We start from the raw sequence: 18,276 nt of genomic DNA, 5'->3' as shown, positions 1-18,276 counted from the left end.
GCTGTACCAGCGAGGGCAACGATACCACCACGACAATAGCAGAGTGCACGTAGGCGACTCGCAAAGACAGGGGCGGCGGAGATTGCAAAACACAACGGGTGAGCGACACAGCTGAGCTAGGAACATGGACGTCAGCATCGCCGGACTCGTAGAAACGTTTCAGGGTATACCATATATGGCGACGCGTGACTCCAGGACGGCCACCGGATGACTCGGTCGAGTCAGTGCGAAAATCACGCGGAGAGGATCAGGAGCACGGCGTGCTTTGCTGTGCGGTCCGACGATCCTCTCCCGTTTTCGCCCAGTAGCAATCGGCGAGTCACGTCTATGGTCGCCGCCGATTCCGTAGCACCAACAGCTGCCTTTGCTCGCTCAGTGTCTTAGGTCACCGTCACCGCGGTGCACCGTCGTCACGCATCGGTCGTCTTCAGCACCTGCACATCGTCGATGCGCACAACATGGTGCACTAGCCGCTCGCCGTCAACTCGTATCATCGCTCTCGTGTCCGTCGCGGTCGGGCCTCCGCCAGCCGTCTTGATGTTCGTCACCCACGAGCAAATGCGCCGGTGACTGCACTTGTCCGCCTCGTGCCGAGAGGACGTATAGAAGTGACTTATTGCTTTATGCAAGCACCTCGCCGTCACGTACCACTCCCCCTGCTTATTGTGTCGTGTCCGGTGTTTTTTTTAAATTGTTATTATTATTTTCCTATTTTTAAATTCATCCAACTATAGGCCACTTCGAGCCTTTAAACTATCTAAACTTTTGATTGTACTTAAACTATAGTAAATATAATATCTAGTCCACACAATAGATGGTTGTCTCGTATATTCCATTCCCTCGGTACTTTATGAGTGTATGTAGAGTAGTATATAGAGTGTCACCGGTTTCCGCCAAAAATGACTTTTCCGTTTTCCAAATTTTTTTCTATTAACGTATAGGTATAGATCGTATTTAATATTTAAATATTAAAATAAACACTTTAGCCCAGTTTGAGGTATCAAAATAAGCTCCATCCTTTTAAAAATCTAAGTAACTTAACGTCGTTTTAAAAACAGTTTCAACTTTCAATCCCTTTCCCAGTTAAAATTAACATTTTTGAAAATTTTTTTTTAGTAAAATTGTTATTCAACAGTGCCGTAAACTATACTGCTTATTTTGGTATAAATGAATAAATACTGACTAAACAATAAAAGAATAATTAATACAGAATCTGATATAAAATCGTGTCCGGGAAAGTTCTGCAGACTCGACAGTAGCAGTTGGCTGTGCATATTGCTATAATAATATAATATCTTTTATTGGTAATTTGTGACTGGAAAATGGAAGAAAATTTGAAAATTTAACCACTAACTTCAGTGGTGCACATGGAATTCTTCCTAATAGGATTGTGCTAATAAAAGTTTTCCCGAAATTACACATATAGGTACTACTAAATACTAAAGCAGAGGAGAGGGACATTTTGTAGAAATATATATTGAGGGCGGTTGCAACTACTTACCCTCCTCCCCCACTACTAGTTACTGAGTGCACTACTGTATAACCTAACCTAACCACTGTCCAAATATAGATTCATGAACATATACCATTTTTTGGGAGAGTACGCGTTATGTCATAATACACGAAACAGTAACACTAATATATTATGTAATTGTATATTATTCATATGTTTTGTCAACGAATAGGTAAAAACAAACGCCAAAGGCGGTATTGGTTATTAAAAATAATTTGGGTCCCTATTATACATCCTTATTCGAGTTCTAACTTCGAAACATGGTAGAAATGTCAAATTATATCATAACTTAATTGTTATAGAAGCACCCCCAAGCAGTTTTTGTTGTAACCATTATTCAAGAATAATATTATTTTTTTTTGAGAATATTGTCTTATATATTTCTATTGTTAGATTGCATATGTATGTCATTATATTTTTATTCGCACTCTATAATAAATTCGGACACCAAAAACATTGGCGTTAGAATATTGTTGTTTTATACACGTCGTAATCAAATCGATGTATCATGTATAACCTACCTATATAATATTAAAATATAATTTCTTAAGATTTTAATTACTATAGAATATACATCATTATTAAAAGCGTTATTAATTATATAGAAATTGCATATTGAAATATATTATATGTATAGAACCATACATATAATATATGTATACTGTAATACCTACGACCTACCTATACGTCATATCAGACAATTTACGATACAATATTATATATTGTGCGGTAACAATTGTTATAATATAATAATATATTATATTATAGCCCCTGTTGACTTCGTTGTCATCCGTCCGATTAACCTAACGTTTATTTTAACGGCTGCAGTAAAAACGGAAAACGTTCATACACAAATGTCAGACATAAAAAAAATTCCGACAAATTTAAATTATGAGTACCTGCCTATTTTATTATGCGAGCTGTAATATACAAATCGACGCCCCCAACGAAAAAGGACGTAACTCACTTTTACAATATTTTTTTTTTTTTCAAAGTGGTTTTACTGGTGTTACTGGATTTCCGACGAAGATGGTAGTAACTCAATCTTATTTTTCACAACGTCTTTGTTTGATTAAATATTACAATCAGCGTCGCCGGACAACCAGAAAAACAGTAACACCACATTGAAAAAAAAAAAAAATCGTAAAAGTGAGTTACGTCCATTTTCGTTGGGGGCGTCGAAATATCGCGTGATACAGCTGAGTCTCACCAAACGATCTTAGTCTGCAATTTATAATATATATAAATATATATATATAGATACACGCGTACTAATTGACACTGATTATGCAAAACCGCCTTCGTTAATTATTAATTCCCCCGCACAGTGAGACGATTTATTTTAACAACCATTATAGGATTTGAGATCGCAATAAACAACGGATAATATTATTATAGGTTTCTTGTAATATTCTATTATATATACCTACGTGGTTACGACGGTTACGTATCACAATATCATAGCACCGTAATGTTATAACTATTATAGGTAGTTCAAGGTTTACTGTGGTTAGCGGAATCTATAAACTCTGTATCGTATAGTACCTGTATTATATTATAATAGTATGATATAATATTGTTGGCTGAACTAATAAACGATGATTACCACGAGGATCTCATATAGATACTTAATAATAATAATAGTTTATTTTGGCCAAGGTTATGCATGTTAGTAGTAGTTGTTGACTTATTTTTTACAATTATTTTGGTCCTGTCCACCACGGCTGAGGAAGACCTGCTCTTATTGGTGATACAGGAGAAACTAATCAAAGCCCTCAGTAGTCAGTAAGTGTAATTCTCTTTAAATTCAATAATATAACATGCAAAATAAACTGAATTAATAAAATTATTATACTTAGTATATATATACTTGAGATTAATAAAATAATATAATATATGCATCGAAAATATAATTTGTATGCATGTATAACAAGTAACAACAACTTAGACTGGAACACCGGATTCAGCTGATTAGTATGGTAAGAACAACTTACGGTACATTTTTAATTTGCTGAATATCTGAATATAGAAGCCGATGGCAACTTATCAATGCCCAAACAATGTTTACTAAAAAAAAAGTTTTATAAAGCCCACATATTATAATATATTAGGGATATTCTAAGATGGGAAAGTTAATGAAAAAAATAAACCTATTTAGTCAAGTTAAATCAACATTAACAACGTTAAGTAGTTACGAGTTGATAATCAACAAATAATATAATATTATTTAGATCTCAAAGCTTAAAACTAATTACCAACTTAATTCAGCTTAAGTTTAAGTGAACTAATTTCATTTAAATACCACCTATTTTGGGGATACGTATTTATAGTGATCATCTAACTTTCAATTTTTCTTTTTTTTTTTTAAATAACAACTATAACGAATATAACCAATTTGTTTAATTATATTATTTCACAATACTGATGACTAGCTGTAGAGATTTATGCAATTATATACGTCCATAAATAACAATTAAATTATTAAACTATGCAAGATAGTATATGTATTTGTTTATTTTTATTTAAAATTATTGTATACAATATATATGCAACGCGATACAAACAAACATAATATTAATTAATTAGTTAATTACCTACTCAGTTTTTTTAGAAATGCTTAAACATTATTTTAACTTTAAGTTTTTAATTAACTGATAAGAAATGTTTTACAATACATATCTCAAAAATGTATAGTTAAGTTGTTGAGTCAATTATTATCTAGGGTATCGGAGCCAGCGCGTTTTGATTATAAAAACATGTCGTACAAAAAAAATTCTCACGCCCTATAAGAATAGTCAGATTTTGTTAATTATTTTTATTTTAAATAAGAGAACATTTTGCATAAAAGCTAAATTGAGCATTTGAATAGTAAAATAAAAATTCGGGATTTGGTCCTTCCTGTAAAACATTTTCATAGTTAAGATAAAATAAAATATGATCAAAATCTGACATAACAACGAGGCACAAAAGTTTTTCCTGTGAAATCATTTTTGTTGATTAAATATACCGTATCCCCGTATACCCCTCCCAAATCGGTATCGGAAAGCCGATTAGTGGTAAATTAGTATTAATAAGGTATAGCAACTAAAATATAAAATAACAGACAATTTGAAAAACCTGCTACGATATCCTTAATAGTTAATGCTCACCTTTACTAATATCCAATACTGCAATATACCATAATATTATATATATAGTATTTAGTATTTATAGTATCATAATATTATGGTTAAAATACACCGATTATTATATAATAATGTTTTCATGTGTTTCGATATACGATCATATTATTATAATATATTGTAGTATTGTCGAATTGACCTCTATTGTTTATCGCATTATATCCACGACGTTCACACGACGTGTGACATACTGACATCTGACACGTCTCCACGTCCCTACGGCTTTCGTATAATAGTATAAATGCTTGTGTGCTCGGAGACCGTTTGCCAAAAGGGATTGTGTTTGACAACAATCGAAAAGCCTCTCGACGGTCCCGTCCGACGGTTTTGAGGAGACGATGGCGATTGTGTTGGACCATGTATATGTATATATATATTTATATTATGCAAATAAGCGAACGGACGGCTATACCACTCCCCGCCCGCCCCTTTGAACGGGCCGCAGAGACAAAACAAATCAAAAGCGGACCAATACGACTACCCACGACTTACGGTATAGTTGTGGTGCTACAGCTTTCGCGAGATTGACTTACACACGCCATTTTCGTATAATAATTATACGCAAAAGCAGCACCGTTACAAGGGGCACCATATTATTATTATACACCATCATTAGTCGACACTCGCTTTTGATGGGCTGTGGTGCGGTCCTCGAGCCGTATATATAATATGAGAGATACTGCAGCTGCAGTGTGACAGCCAGGCATTTACTTTACGGGACACTGAATGCCGTAGCTGCTGGAACTAGTTGTAGATATTTGGAACTTTTGAAGCACTGAGATTTTCTCAATTCGTCGGTGTCATACAGAGTTACACTATATTATTTTATCTCCTTCCAACCAAAAACAAATTAATTAATAATCAACTATAAACATAATATATCTAAGTACATTTTTAAATTTTTTTTTAATGTCATTATTCAAACGACCCTAAGGTCTTTTTTATAATTATTTTAAACACAATACAATTGTATTTAGTTTTTAGATACTAGATACTTAATAATATATACTTACACGTTGATGAAGTCTCATTTTAGTCATTTTCTATGAAGTTGTTCCTGTTTTTAATATAAATTATTGAATTAAGTCGTATAGTTTCAGACGTTTAAGTGCCCGTATTACAATAGTTAAATTAAGGTTAAACCTCCGAATTCGGCCGGTAAAATCAGTGGGTTAAGCGTAACTGAGGTTTAGACTGTGATTGTAAAACGAGCCCTAAGACGCCAGATTATGTCGTAGGAGTTGGACTTGTCTAATAATTAAATGGCCAAAGAAATTAAGTGGTGATCTTGCCACGTCTTATGTTTGAGAACAAACATTTGGATTTCGTGTTAAATTCTAGGCAACATCATATCACTGTAAAGTTTAAAACATTAATATGCACTAAAAAATAAACATTATTTTATTGATTTGCAGATAAAAAAATTAAATATTTGAAAAATATAGCAAACTGTAATAATAGACGTACTAAGACAAAATAGATAAAAAGTGAACCATTACGACTATCCACCACTAATGGATGTTGTACTGCAGATATCACGAGATTGACTTACACACGCGGTTTTCATATAATAATTATACGCACAAGCACCACCGTCATGTAGGAGCAGCATATTATTATTATATTCGATCATTAGTCGACACTCGCTTTGATGAGCCGCAGTGCGGACCTCGAGCCGCAAAATATGAGAAATGCAGCCATAGTGTGACAGCCAGGCATTTATTTGGAACTGAATGTCGTAGCTGGTGGAACTAGCATTTGCACTTTTGAAACACTGAAATTTTACATTTCTGATCATAATAACATTAGGTACCCATAAGGTACTCAATGAATATAATCCGTCAAAGATATTTTATTTATATTGATAATATAGATACGTACTTTCTCAGTACTATAGCAGTACCTACATGAAACCAACATAGGTATACATACTTATTACTTATAAACTTATTAGTTAATATAGTAATAACTAATATTATAATAATATAATTTGCGTGTTTAATCAATTAATAATCATACGATATAAAATGTATGACTTGTCTATTCGCGATTTGTAGCAAAGATTTTAACGAGATCGAGTAATCATTGAAAAAATCAATATGTTTTATTAAATCGCCAGCTGTCCTAAACATATTCTATTAAAGTGACTGCAATTTTTTCGGTAAGTATTAATGTAATGTTTGTGATATACGAATATTAACACGAGTAATGTTCAAGAATATTTTACTCAGTAATTCAGGACAGCCGTTTTGGAAATTTAGTAACTTGTAGAGCCAAAACGCATTATTAAACTTTTTTCTCTTGTCAGGTGATTCAATATCAAAATTAATTGCTAGTTACTGGATGGATGCACCTATTTTGATGGTTTTATTGGCATAGATACCCGTAAAAGCCGGTTCTGAATTCGTTCAATTTTGAATATTAGGCTAGCATAATTACTACTCGTAGATTGATTAGGATTCAAAATAACTAAATTATATTCTAAAATAGAAATAACTAGAGAAAAATAATACATAGTAATAATACAAATTAAATACATTTTTAGTAACTTTAATTTTTAAACTCTGAGCAATAATATTATGACGTATAAAACCAAATACACGGAGATATTCATCACAAATCGTATTATGGGTAGGATATTGCAGTATTTTAAGATGTGTTTCTAAGTATGTTGATAACATTGTTTCTCCCATATGTTTAAAAAACTTGGAAACTCAATACCAGGTTCTTCGTGAGTTTCTTCTACACTGGTAACAAAAAAACCGAAAGCACCTATCAGGAGCGCCATTTGAGGTAGCCAGGGTGAACCACTATTATTTTGTTGTTGTACGATATTACTATAAAGTTCTTCCGATTAAGACATAAGTATAATAGTATTGTTGGGATCGGTTCTGTCTGACAACGCGACAAAAATAAAATTTTCAATTTAACCATTGTTCGAACTTGTTTTAAATCTGACTATTAATAATTATTCACATCGCATATAATATAATATGAACTAGGTACATATATAATTATTTAGTAATTATAAAGTCCCATTTGAAAGTTATCAGTTATTCAGGCACGTGCCAACATTTTGGTTAGGTAGGTACGTAATAACAGCGATGTTATATTTTATTACAAACCTTATCTCTAGGGATTCATAATATTATCGTCTAATTTACTTATATATTAAAAGTTAAATATTCCCCTACAACCCATAGAATTTATCAAAAAGAACATAAATTTGTAATAATGAGTGGTTAAATAACAATATTTCGGTGCATAAAAATAATTTCACGTGTCTGTAACTTCTATCCATCGTTTCTATAGGTTATAACCTATACGTAGTATGTTCGCACATCGTGAACGATCATTAATATTTATTATAATATTCAATCCGTACAAAATCAGATCGACTCGCCTTCCGCACGGCCATTTTTTCAGTAGATGGAAAATAATATTTTGTTTTAATCATATAAAATATCTATTTATTTTAAATCTCGTTACGCGACCGGTGAACGGGTGCGAGTCGCCTGCTCGTAAATCGTAGTCGTTACGTTATAATATAGACACGGGCCGCGGTGACATATTTTCCAAGATTTCTCGTCGCAAACGTTTATTATTATTATTACAGAACGTCCTCGCAATATTATTATATAATAATATAATATAATATTTCATACTTTATACGTCGCGCCACCGTCTAATAACCAGCAAAGGTCTGCACGTTGTGTAATCGGTTTAACGGGTGGCGGCAACATAATAATATAATCCAATAAATGGCGAACGGGGCCGGAAGTCGCTGAGCGGCCGCTAAACGAAGTCGATTTCCTCCCTAGCCGACGAGCCGCGCACCGGAGGACCAACCGCGATTGCGGTACAGCGGACAAGCGTCGGAGGATTTCCTCGCATCGGACCTAATCAATATCGTTTCATTGGATTACGCAACCGTTCGAACATATTATAATATTATTGTAATATAATTATTGTAAACATTTATCTACCAGCTCCTCCCCCCCGTGTGGGCACTCGCACTATGTACTATTAAGATTCCGGTGTGGCGGCAGAAGTCCGCCAACGTCAAATTTGCCGTTCCCTGCATCCGGTCTGTTAATAATCAAACAGATTACGTTAGAGTGTATATATTATGTGCATGTGCCTAAGTTATCCATATCCGCATGGCACTCGTCTCAGTGAGACCACCACGAAAACTACTTCCTGTTCTAGTGGTGGTGATTTGTTATATTTAGTTGCGTTGTGTGGCGCAACTTCGCAAGACGCTACATTGTAACATTCAATTTCATATGGGGGGGAGGGGGCTTCAGTTTTTGATGGTCAAATAATGAGGACAACATATTATAATTAAGTTCACACACCACTGCTATTAAAAAAAATTATTGTAGTCCGACATTAAATAGGATCTGCAATACTTACAGAGTGCTTGAAACCGGCTGAAAACGTTTTTCTTTTACTACAATGTAAATATATTTATCAAGATGATGAGTGTTTGCTATGAAAATAAAGAACCACCCTATTAGTGTAACACCGTAATGGGTAAAATAAACATTTTATTTAAACTCATAATATTATAGTAATATGTCCATGAGTTCATTTATTTATTATATTATATTGATAAAAATCCATTAACAAAAAATTAAAAACTAAATGACAAACACAGCACGTTACTCACTATTTTCCACTTTTTAAGAAAAATATGTATGAATGTATGTATTAATAAGTAACCATTAATTGTATATATATCTAGTAGGAATTAGATAATTTTTACATTTTATTAATTTCTAAGGTGATAATGATTAGCAAAGCGTTACACAAAATTGGTTAGAAAATTAAATTATCTGTACCCTCCCAAAAACATATTCATGTTAATACATTATATTTAACAGAAGACCAATTAGTAAATGATAGGTTGTAGGTATCTATATTATGTAATGGTATATACAAATATATAAATTAATATTGCAACATTTGAACAATAAATAATTATACATTTTTGTCTTGCGATAAAATTGTTAAATTTTACTTAATCTAGTTTAGTCACTACATCGAATAATAGTATTTTAATTTAATACATTTATAAATTTCACTACACGCTTTGACATCACATTAGGTATTTATTTAAAACGCCTATCGAAATTTGTTTAACCTATCAGCTACATAGGTATAGGTACACAATAGTTTAAAACATCACACTAAAATGCACAATACGCTACACTGCATGACGTTATCGAGTTGAATAAATAATTTCTTTCCATACATTGTGATATTGAAAAAAAAAATTAGCTGTTTACACCGAATACACGTCGTAGTAAAGTTGCAGGTTGACCTTATTTTTATCATTTAGGCAACAAAATCGACACCTGTGCTCGTAGCATGTTTACACCTGGCGCATTGTACAGTATTATACTATATCCGTTTAAAAGCAGAACGTTATGAATTTAGACAAAATTATCAACCAGTATACGTATTTTAAATGCTTTAGAATCTAAAGTTTAGATGATATGATTAAAAAATTATAGACAATGAGCTACCGGGAAAGTCGTAGCCAGGGGCGAAATTTAAGGAAAAGCACACGAGATTGATGTCTTACATCTTCCGTGTTTAATATTTATAGGTTAAGTGTGATATTATTAAACACCAAACATTAATTTACGATTTATTCTATTTTTGAAATCTGCAAAACTATTAATTCGGTTGTAAATATTTTAAAATTTTAATATTAAACAGTGGTGATAAATTAATATATTAAACAGTATTTATAATGTTTTGTTGTTGCCCGGATGGGGGGTTCTCCATTAAACGTATCTACATACGCACAAAGTCGTAGCCCAATTTAAATGGCGTCTGAGATGTTTGAAAATAAGACAATTTGTAAATTTGCCTATTTACTATGGAGGTCTTTTAAATTATATACAACCAATATTATATCGTCATTATACAATAAATTGACAACATCTCTTTTAACATTGAATATAACCAAACTTGAGAAAGTCTTGTATTGCAATTTGCAGAGTACTCGTTCTTAACCAATTTGTTCCTCATTGAAGAAAAAATGTTTCATTGCGTACTATCTTTGAGATACATTGGTATAGGCTTAGCCCTCTAAGCCCTTCCAGTTGCATCAATGAGAGGGGAAGTTAAATCCCCCTGTGGACCACGGCACTGTGTTAGGAAAATTATCTGAATTCCCCCTCCATGAAAAATTCCTATAAATACGCCACTAAAGTTGAACATAATATAGAAATATATAAAAATCGACACCTTAGTACGTGAGAGAACGACCATAATATATAAGTCGGCCGAGGTGGATGTAAATTCGGAATAAGTCCGATCATTCTAATAATAAATAATAGTATACCTAATAAAATATTACTTTGTACAGTAGATAATCATAAGAAAATTACTTTCGGATAGGTATCGAATTTAGTTAAGTGCAGACTGGCGCCTATGGTCGCGCCAAGTATTTACAAACACTCTATACCGACGAATGAGACGCTATCGTGAAAACTGAGTACGTGTAATATTGTAGATTTTGCCGTCGACAATAATACAAGCAGAACTCCGAACCGGTTTGTTTTTTAAATCAATAGTTTATTTAAGTCAATAGTTTTCGATTTCGTTTCATGGTTGATTTGCTGTACCTATACTCTCATTAACCTAGGTGAAAATAGAGCCCCTACGGGCTTAGCCCTCTAAAATTTCTATAGCCCCCAGAAACTAATGATTTCACTTTTATAAATTAGACAATCATAAAAGTATTTTGTATTGACCTGAGCTCCAAATTTCAAACACTATTTACGCCTATACGATGGGTCATTACCCGTTCGTTTTGTTCTTAATATAACGAATTATGTATATTTTCCCGAAAACATGATCCTTGGCTAAGTCAGGTATAATAATGAAGCGGTTATAGTAAAAACTATCATTTTTTATAACAAATATTTGGATTTTTTTTTCACGGACGTTAAGTACCCAAGTGCCGATAAGGCGATAACCACTACCTACCTATAATCGTTATCGTCTATCGAGTAAAATTAGTGTAAAATCAATTAACATAAATACACGTAAACCCAATTCTCCTAGTCTTCTATTCCAAATTTTCTTCAAAGTCTCTCTCGCGCAACATATGAACATATTACCAATTATCCGGGTCATGCGCAACGCAAAACACGACCCATCTTTCACTATAATATACTACATGTTACCTAACTTTATCTCAATAACCACTTAGGTTCTAGTCATTAGCTTAGTTTTAATATTAATTTTAACCTTAATGTTTATTTAATATTCAGTCTTTCTACGTCATGTTACTACATTTGAGCTTGATCTGTACATATGTGTATATTATAATATATTATAACAATATAAATAATATAAATAAATAATATTAAAATATTATGATAAAAATTAACACAATTTAATTAGAATAATGAGCTCAATTTAATTAAAATAATGAATGATGGTTGGAGTTTAGTATTATAATATTGTTTAATTATTTTAAAATCACAATCATTTATTATAAGTACGCAAGTCAATCACATTGTCGGGTAATAATACATACAAGTCATTCCGGAAAAATCCACTCGAATTCTTAATGTTATTTTTGAACAATAATGCACTCATACATACACACACACACACGCCTACATATTATACGGATTATGAAGTACTAAATGGAGCACTCGATTAAGCGCCGTTTCAGGTGTGGTTGTAAACGGTTTGTTCAGTAGTACCTAGTATAGTATAGGTACTATAATAATAATAATATGTCCTCCTCCGATTTTTTTATGTGTTATCCGTCACGCAAAGTATCGGTAACACCGACCCAATAATAAGCCCTATTCGTTAAAGTGTAACAAAAATATTATAATCATTGATTACTTGCGCACGATGACTACGTGGTCGGTATTATAATACTTTTAAATTATAATGCGCCGCACTCGATGAGAGAAAAAATTGAGTTTCGAACACACTTGACCAAACGTATAAACAGTTGCGCGATGTAAATAATATTATATTTGATGTGTATTCGTGAGTTGCTCCAAAATTATGATAATAATTTACCGGTGGCGGAACACGTCAAGCTCCTTAGATAAGGACTAATATTAAAAACATCGCTTGTATGTGGGGTAGTACATAATAATGATATTATTTACGGGGCAACGATGATATCGGTATCTGGAGGACTATGTATATTATCAGCAGCTGGGCAAACGCCAACAGCAAAATAAAATATTATAATAATATACGCACGACCTGGGCTGGATTTAGCGGGGGTTGCATGAGTTGCAATGCACCGGGACCCCAAGGCTGAGTTTGTTTTAGGAGCCAGAAATCGAGTTGTCCTAGATTTTCTAACATCGTTAAGAAATAAATTAAAAATATTTTAAGAAACTACCCGCACCCGTTTGTTTTACTGTTATTGTTAACTGTTAAGCTACTTGTGATTCGATTAAAGCGAACACGTGTGCCGTAACTCATTTGTTACCTCCTACGATTGTAGGCTCAGTTTACAGGGATATTCTCTTTTATAAAATACCAAAAAAACAAAATATATTATTAATGCATCAAATCCAAATGACTTATTAACAGCAATTTTGTTAAAGAACCTTCAATATTAGTACCTCTAGACTATAGTTGCGCATTCGCCATTCGGAGACTTGGATTCGGTACTACGAACGACTAAAGGCTAAACCAAAAGCCAAAAAAAAATGTTAACGTGAGTATAACAGTAGGTATATGATTGAACCGTTACCTGTTGAAACCAGTGAATCACGAATAACACCATAATATATTAAGCGACTTATTGGGTTGTGAAATTGTTAGGTAGTAATTGTATTGTGTGTACGTTTTATATTGATTTTTTCGACTGGATATTTAAAAAAAAATCCTTTACATGGTTTTAATTATTTATTGTTTTATATTATATTTTAATGGATTTTATGATAACCCAACGAAACGATTAAACTGAATCGAGATTATAAGAGTAGGATATTTTAGTCATCACTGCAGTCTATATAATCAATATGAATTATCTGCACAATAAATTATAAAAAATGACTTTACGATGTACTCGTTCTAAGCATATAATTTGTGATTATAAATGTTCAAAAAACATTTTCATGTGAGCATATCAAAATTTTGTGTATTGTGTACTTATGTGTATCAAGTATAAAATTCACATTAACGCAATTATACATTTGGCTGCAACATAACCATAGCCTAAATAAAGGTGTGGCAGACGATAACTTACTAGGTACAACAGCACTTAAGAGGATGTCAGCGCACTATTTGTTTTCTCTATTTGGCTCATGCGCAACATAGACAAAACACATTTACTCAGAATATTTTTTTTTATGTTTTTAAGTAATCTTAAATCACCAATTAAAAAAAGGTGGGTAAGTGGATGTCGCTCTGCTGTACAGTAGGTTACAAGTGGGTCACTGTATAATGGATGGTATTAAATTTGAATTCATTGATATAATATCATTGTATAAGAAAAACGATTCTGAGCGGAGACGGTATGTCAGTCTAGGTATAAGACATAATATTATATTATAGTCTATAGTATTTAAAAAAAATTGACCTATAATAGGTACCTATAATAAATTCCAAATTAATCATATCATAATATCTATTAGGTACTTATAACGCGTTATACATCAACAAAAAACCGTGGTACTATCATAGATATATAATAGTATACTTTAGAAGTTTCAAGTACCCACGAAGAATATTATACAATCACAACAAAATAACTAAAATAGTTATCCTAGGTTTTTAAATGTAATTTCGTCCAAATCTGTACTTAAAATGACTATAAAATTAAACTGTGTAAATGTATTTTTTAGATTTTTTGGTAACAGAATTAATTACTTACGTGGAATCTTGTTTTAAATTTTCAATTCTTAGATACAAAAGTTGAACATTTTATAAATTTTTAACTACAAAATAATTTTTCAAATTAAAATTTGATCTTTAAATGCTTATAAAAAAAACTGTGACTAACGATTTTTAAATTTTTCATCTGCCTTTGCAACAATATACTAGGAGCCTTCTATTAAATTTTCAAGCTTTTTTACCCAACAAATAAAATTTTATTGATATTTTTAGAAAAAAAACTAAAAAAAAATGGAAAATGAAAATGTCTTTAAACAGTTCAAAATAAATCAAAATATTTTGAAAATGTTATCGTGTATAGAAAATGGAAATATAAACAACCATTGAAAATTGTATGTATCTACGGTCATTTGTTTTAAAGTTACACCAAAAACCAAAATCGATTTTCTCGAAAACAGATTTTGCGTAAAAATTCCCGTTTTTCCTTAATTTTTCTTTTGTTTTTCCCGGCGCTTTTGAAAACTACTAGGAAATTTAAATTATGACCTCCTCAATGCACCAACGATATTCACTTTCTGATCGAACAAGATACTGAAGTTGAAATTCGTAGCATTATTTCGACTACTTATCGTGTACACAGACACAAAAAAAATTAATTTAAAAAAAAATTAAAAAAAATTAAAAAATTAAAAAATAAAAATAAAAAAAATATAAAAAAAAACACACATCATTGTAAAATCAATACATTCATCGTTCCACTCAGAATCTAAAACTATAGAGAATAATATTTTTGAGGGTATGAAATAGATTTGTCTAAATATTGTCTCAAAATAAGTTAAACATCATTTCAATTTAAAACATTTTTTTGTTTATTTTGAAAGTGAAATAACATAATATATTATGTTTTATTAAATATAGATTTTTTTATTAAATCTTTTAAAAGTTTTCCAAAAATAGTATTTTAATTATTTGATAACTACCAGTGCTTGTTCTGGAACGATCGGATAAGGTGGGTGTGCTAATTTTTTTTTTTAAATACGTCAAAAATAGCATTTTGATTTTCTAACTTAAAAAATAAATTTGCTATTACATATTTGCTAACGACCAGTGCTTTTTCTGAAACGATCGGACAAAGTATGTGGGTTACCTGAACTTAGCTCACCTAAAGAAAAAAAAAATTATAACTTATCCAAAAATGATTTGATAAATTCTGCAATAAATTTGCTAACTATTTACTAACTTTTAGTATTGGTTTGGATTATTTCATATATAATGTGGGTGTGTCAAGTTCATGGACGTATTTTTAAATCATTGCAGTAACCGGCAACTTTAGCTTGAATTTTGGTCTATATAATACAATAATGTTACCTCTTCATAAGCTGTACATTCCAATGCTCCAATCACAATATTATAAATTTAATATTGTCTTATGACTTGTAAGTTGTAACGAAACGTTAGTTTTTCATAAAAGAATAAAAAGTGGTATTATAGGTTACCTTGTTCAAACGTCAATGAGTTGATGAAAATGTAGAAAAGCTGATGATTTATAGTTATGTCAAGTCAAAGGTTTATGTTGAAAACGTTAAGCTATATAGCTATAATAGTAAGCTAAATGTTAATTGTTAATTGTTATTTAACTCTAGAACTATAAAGTTCACATGCAAGTTTCCATGCATGGAGAAGAATGATAACTGAACTCCGTTAAAAAGAAATGACTTCACCTTTTTTTTAATAATAACTAAACATTTTGTCATATAAATGCATCATATATGCTATTCCTTATTATTGCACACTATCTGTAGTGGTCTAGTTGTGTCTGTGCGTCAACTAAATGATTAAATCAAGGACAATATTTTTGATTATTCGTATATTTAATATTTATATAATATATATAGGTAAATTTATGTCTAGTGATGAATAAAAAAAATAATTAATTAATTATGATTAACTATACACTTGTACACTTGTATAGATATACCTATGTGTAAACATAATTTTAACTCAATGATGTATTTTTTGATTACCTAAATGGAAAAGCTATAACTGCTAGTTAGTTATTGCAGTGGATTCATTAAGTAGATAAGTTAATAGTTATTATTAGACAAGTATACTAGTTGGTAGCCTAGCAATAACCGTCTTTTCATTATTGTTAGATACATATGGTAAATATAATAATTAATTTCATATTACACCCACGTCTGTGCCTATATTATTATTATTATTATTATTATTATTATTATTATCATGTTAATAGTGCAGAAATTATAATATTCACTTAAACATAAAAAATTGTATCTGACTTTGAGGAGACGATACCAATTATACGTTGGATTCAAAAATTACACAAAATTCGCCGAATTCATTTCAAGTCACGCCAAAGCCGATCAGCGTAGATGCGTGAAGTTCTGAAGACAGGTGCATAATTGTCGAGTGCAGACGTTTGTATAGTATAATGTACCTACTGCAGACTGACACTTAAGAATACAAATCATTAAATGAATGTAATATTGTACATTTTTGAAATTCTCAGACGGTGAAAACATAATGTAACGTTAACAATAATACGGGTGCATGTTTGAATTTAAAAAACGAGATACATGCAGTGGCGCTATACCTACCTACGTGTTATATTGATATGACCCACTCAGTGCAGCTCACGGATAATGTGTCGCCACACACAGACGAGATAATATTGTAGCACTTAGCATAATATTATTATCTCAATTCTCAATGTGTTGTTATGTAGGTACACAGGATCCGTGTTAAATAGACAACAATATTATGCATTATTATTATTATTATTAAACGGCGAGTCGTTTAATGTTATGACGCGATTGATAACCGCAATTGTGCACTATTATTGCGTATAGGTTAACACGATTCCCCATGAACGTATAATAATATGGTCCATTATCAAACTGTAGGCGTTTGATCGTGATTTTGCGAAATACGAATATTATCCGTTTTCGTCGAGTTTGTATTATTCTACAATATATATATATATTATTATAATATACAGGTATACAGGGTTCTTTACCAAGTATGCTCCTCCCCTTTTTTCTTCAATAGTGAAGTTATTAAAATTTAAAAATCTGAATTTCGGAATTTTTAATTTACTTATAAAGACCATTTTTGCTAATTTTTTTATTGTTTGTATACTACTTACAAGGAGTGTCCTGTGGCGATACAAACTTCTGTTGTTCAAATGAGAACTCCAATTTCTTGCTGCAAATTATTTAGTGGAACATTTTTATGAAAATGTTGATTTACCTACCGAGTTCAAAATTTAAACGAGTAGTTTCTCAGTTATTAAATAGTTTCTATGTTGTATTAGTGATAATAGTCCTTAAAAATGGTTTTACAAAAAATATAAAATATAGGCCATTATTATAAATTATTAATGTTGATAGATTAATATTTATCACTAAATTTTTTAAGTCACCATAGCCCCAATGGCTTACAAACCCATTATTAAGGGAACATATTGCCTATTCTTAGTACATAAAGTTTAATAACTCAAAAACTACTCGTATGGATTTTTATTCTTATTAGCCTATTGGTACCTACTACCTACGTCAAAATGTTCTATATAATTATCCCCTAAAAAATTACATAAAAGGGATATTTTCATTTTAAAAACAAAAGTATATGTATATCTTCACATGACACTCCTTAAGTAGTACAAGAAAACTAAATTATTTGAAAATATGGCCTTCAAGTATATATTTTAAAAAGGAGGTA

This window comes from Acyrthosiphon pisum, chromosome A1, assembly GCF_005508785.2.
Source record: "Acyrthosiphon pisum isolate AL4f chromosome A1, pea_aphid_22Mar2018_4r6ur, whole genome shotgun sequence".
Taxonomy (NCBI): Eukaryota; Metazoa; Arthropoda; class Insecta; order Hemiptera; family Aphididae; genus Acyrthosiphon; species Acyrthosiphon pisum.
The sequence above is the reverse complement of the archived record's forward strand: the minus strand, read 5'-3'. Positions refer to the sequence as shown.